Source organism: Mus caroli, chromosome 9 (assembly GCF_900094665.2).
Source record: "Mus caroli chromosome 9, CAROLI_EIJ_v1.1, whole genome shotgun sequence".
NCBI classification, from domain to species: Eukaryota; Metazoa; Chordata; class Mammalia; order Rodentia; family Muridae; genus Mus; species Mus caroli.
The window spans coordinates 81,916,124-81,921,243 of NC_034578.1; positions in this window are offsets into that span (position 1 = coordinate 81,916,124).

Here is a 5,120-nt window from a genome sequence, read left to right on the forward strand (position 1 = left end):
CTGTGAGCCGAACGAGGCAGTCAGGGTAGAGAGGAGAGGCCCTGAGATGAACAGCCATTACCCCCATGACCCTACACAACTTCAGAGAATCAGCCTCTGAATTTAGGGAGCCCTGGTCTAGAAGCCCAACCTNTGCGGCTCTGAGTTGAGGGATGGGATGCAGGGGTGTCGCCCACGCAGATCTAGCTGCGTGACAACGCCGCCCCCTGCTGGTGCCCCGTGGAGCTGTGAGTCCACAAAATGGAGAAACTAGAAGCCAGGCTTTCTTAGCATAGGCCGGACCTAGGCCAAATTGGATTGAGCGATTAAAAGGAGACCTGGATCCCAACCTTGTTCTCAAACCCCACTGCTTCCTTTCAGGACATGTCCAACCATGAACGCTACCTAGCAACACATTTTGTATATATGAAATTGTCTGTGTATATGTGCTCGCGTGCCTCTGTGTGTATGACAATCTCACACGGGCTTGCATGTGACAGTCTAGCTATATAGCTCAGACTGGCCTAAATATCAACCACTTCTGGAGTGATGTGATTGCATCTGTGAGCCACCACCTCCACCCTGAGCTCTTCCTACACACCTTACAGCCTTCAAGCCAAGAAAGGGGCCATCGGGGGTTGGAAATAAAGGGATTAAGATGTAATGATTGTGATGGGCTCAGGCCTTGCACACCCGTTTGACTGTGAATGCTATTTAGGCTTCATCGCCCTAAGGAGATGTCAGTGGCTTAGTTCTTCCTTCTCGGGGGTGGGGGAGAGGGGACTGAGGCAAGCAACTGCAGCAAGGGGGACAAGTAAGAGAGGAGAATACTCTCCTTCCTTTCTTTCTTCTGGGTTTTTTGTTTGTTTGTTTGTTTTGTTTTTGTTTTGTTTTGTTTTTTGAGACAGGGTTTCTCTGTATATCCCTGGCTGTCCTGGAACTCACTTTGTAGACCAGGATGACCTCGAACTCAGAAATCTGCCTGCCTCTGTCTCCCAAGTGCTGGGATTAAAGGCGTGCGCCACCACCTCCTGGCAAGAATACTCTCAAAGATTTCCGTAGCTCTCTCTCTCTGAATTTAACGAGAGAGAGAGAGAGAGAGAGAGAGAGAGAGAGAGAGAGAGAGAGAGAGAATAAAAAATATTTTCTTGATAAAGTATCAGGAATGATTTTCTTCAAAGGCTGATAATATTGAGTCTTCTTAAAATAACGTCAAAGTGGCTGGTCATATATTAAATACATTGCTTAAAAAAAAAAAAAAAAGCAATAGTTCAGCCCCACTCTCATTACTTTGTACAGCGTTTTAAGCTTCCATCAAAAAGCCTGAGGAAAATGAAGCTGGAAAATAGAGTAGCCTGTGAGCGGGCGAGCTCCTTACTCACACGTGCGATGTGTCCTAGGAGGCTGAAGGCTCAACTGCTTTAGAAAGTTGCCAGGGAGGGAATCCTGACAAGAGGGCCCANCCAGAGCTTCCACCTTTCCACTTCTTGGGCAGTTGCGTCCTATTCTCTAAGTGGGGAGACACCACCCCCCCCTCAGGAATGGGCTCCCTTCTTTGCACAGCTGCTCCCAAGGTCTCTCCCAAGAACAGGAGTCTTGGCTGAGACAGGCAGNTCGATGTGGAGGGCCTACTGTGCCATACCACGTGCTAGGGGAAAGAAGAGTCCCAGCCACGGGCCACAGTGGGGAACACCATTTCCTCTAGCTGGCAGTTCTTTGTGGATAACACTTCCTTAATAACTGAGCATTCCACATTGCCAGGCTTAACTAGACCCTCCTGCCTGCCTCCCACACTGGGACATCTGGGGCAACTCACTCTTGGCCGTGCCAAGGAAGGCAATTGAATTATTGGATTAATATATGCCTGCTGCATAGAAAAGCTACTGGTTACACACTGCTGAATGGAAGCATATGTTCTTCACTGCTCCTCTTCTGTCGTCAAAACGAGGTAATATTTATATTCTGGAAAACTGCAGCCGTCCTTACACGAAACTGCAAAGTTTGCAGTTGTGAGCACCCACTTGCTTTCTGTGGATGGCCAATGGAAGTACTAAATAAGAAACTCTGTGTTTCCCAGAACATTCACAGCCAANACACTTCATAGCATGGTTATTCTGGGATTAGATTCACATGGACTTGATGTTTGGAGAAAGGATAGAAGGCTTTAGCTTCTGGGCTTATTTGGTAATTTAGTCTTCCCCCTTGAAAATGAAAAAGAAGAAAGACCAATGGCAATAAGATAAGGCTAAAGCCACCACAAGGAGCTGGAGAGACAGTTCAGTATTTAAAGGCACCTACTGCTCTTGCAGAGGACACCCCACACAGCCCCAGCTTAGTTAACAATACCAATGTCAGGCAGCTCACAATAACCTTAACTCCAGCTCCAAAGGAACCAAGCATTTCCACATGCCCCATAATATACACTCACGCATGCTGCGCGCNCACACACACAAACACACACACACACACACACACACACGGGGCGGGGGGGATGGGAAGAGAGATTCAAGTGATTGAAAAAATTCTGGAAATACTAAAGCCACCACAAAACTGGAATCGTGTATTAAGACTACTTCTTGGGAAGACAAAATATCTTTATCTGAATGTTTTAAATGGAAAGCCTAATCCTCAAAGATCTGGCCTCAAACTCAGAAATCTGCCTGCCTCTGCCTCCCGAGTGCTGGGATTAAAGGCGTGTGCCACCACGCCCTGCTATGCTCAATATTTTAAATATGTTATTTCTTGAACTAAGTTCTCCCCAAACCACAGCTTTGCATTTTATATACCTACTACCTGGATTGGGAAGTAAAGCATTGGAAGGTCAAGTGTCTTAGAGAGGTGGNAGAGCCTTGGCACACCCATCCATCTGTCTGGGAGTCTCTTGCATCCTATGGGTTGGCATTCTCCCTGCCTTCTGATAATCTTTTTAAGCTTGGAATTAACCTGGAATTGTACTTTCTCTATTTCTTTCCAAGTAGTAGATGTTCATTCTGACATAGCATTGGGAGCACACATGTTTAACCTTGAATCCACTGCTAAGAGCCAAACTGACTGAACTGATGGGGGTGACTCCCCCCAAGCCCGGACAATGACCTCTGCAGTCATGGAGAACTAGCAAGCCAGCAGCTTCAATAGGGAAGTTTGCAGAAAACTCTCACAAAAGGAAACGCAGTGGGAGGTTTGGAGATGGCCCAAGAACACTAGTAGCTAATGGAGTCAGTTCTCTCTGATTCATATCTTCCCAAAGATGGCTTCTGAAGATAAGAAGTAAACAAACAGGAAACAGTTCCCCCACGCTCATATCCAGAAGGAGAGGAGAAAGAAGAGTCCAGAGAACCAGTTACATCTTTAACTTCTATCACCACAGCCCTCTGTCCAGCCTTCCTCCCATAACTGTGTTGTTCTCTTTCCACACCAGCTTCTTCTCTTCATGACCCTCCAACTTTTGCTGCTTCTATCCTTTGACCATTTCCACCAACCATGGCAAGCCTGCGGAAGCACACTGCAGTGTTGGCAGAAGAATACTAGGATCTGGGATGTGAGTTCTGGCCATCCACCTCATTCAGAGGACAAATCTCAGTAATTGGTGACAACCAGTTAGGTGACAGCCTCCTTCCCAATCATGGACACACAGGTGTCATCTCACAGATTTCCTGAGACCTCTTTTGCTCCCCAGTGAGCAGCGGCTCCATAGCAACTTATCACATCATTCTATGTAGAAGTTATGTCCAGAGGGAACTGTTTCTAAGAAAACTTACTGGTGCTTGTAAAAACAAAATATTTTTATTGTTTTCTTCAAGGAAATACATGTTTCAAAGACTAGCAACATCCCAGGATATAACATTTCTAAGCTATTTCAAAAATAATGTTATAAGTTATTGCTTAATATGTTATTAATAACTTTATTAGTTGCTTTCTGTAGTTGTAATAAAAGTATCATGACAAAAAAAATTATAGAAGGGTGGATTTATTTTGGCTTGTAGTTCTAGAGGGTTATGAGACCATCATGATGAAGAGGGATGGCAACCAGCAGGGATGGTGGCCGGTGCAGGAAGCGAGCGAGTGACCATACTCTCAAATTGTGAGCACAAACCAGAAAGAGCAAACTGGATATAGGTGAGGCATTTTACAGTGAATTCCTCCAGCAAAGCCAGACTACATAAGTCTCCCACAAACAGCTCCATCAATNGAGGTCCAACTATACAAATGCTGAAGACTCCGGGGGACATCTTTCGTTCAAACCATCATGGTGACCAATAGCTGTCATTAAAGTGATAACAAGTATCATTTTAAAATGTTTGACCCTTATCCCTCTAAAGTACATCATTGTGTCTTCAAGAACTATTCTGCTGCTTCTAATGAGTACAAGTGAGGATAGACTGGGTGATTTCTGCCTTGTGTGTAAGACTAGTCATAGAAGAATTAAGGTTGCACAATCTCCCGTAGCAGCCTCGTTGTAGAGTTCTATATTTGTGTTAGTAGATTTAAAACCAGGAATGCTCGTTTACTTTTAGAAGGACCCTCTAGCTACTCATGTGGTCCTCTGACTTGGCTACATCTTCACTATTGGATTGCTGAGTCTCTTCTTATAAGTGCCCTAAGGGGTTATTGTCAAGTGTATTCCTTTGATCTATCTGACCACAGAAAAATAACTCACAGTTATTCACAGTTGTAGATCAATGAATTTACAAAATTCCACAGAGACAGATAGCAGTTTGGTTGCCACGACTTATGGCATCACATTAAATTCAATACCGACAGCCCCGTTGTAGAATTCTTCATCAACGCTATCAGCCTGAGTTTTCTGGTACTGCCAAGGATGATGATAATGCCAGCTTTCCTTCCTGTGTGGACATCTTGGTGAAATGCTGACTGTTTCAATCAGTGTTGTAAGTACCATGCACCAGACGATTGTCCTTTCTCCAGACAAGAAAGGTGTTCAGATTCTACATTNATATGGTGAAATATAAATGTGAAATGTTTGCGTGTCGTCTTCCCAGATGCCAGGCGTGGATAAATGTNCTGTGACTTTGTGCTGCAGTACTTTCCCTCTGAATGTTTGTACTGAAAGATATTGGGCTTCTCTGAGAAAAAGATGATGCTTGCCTAATGGGACACATGAAACGCTGCGGAGGAGAGAA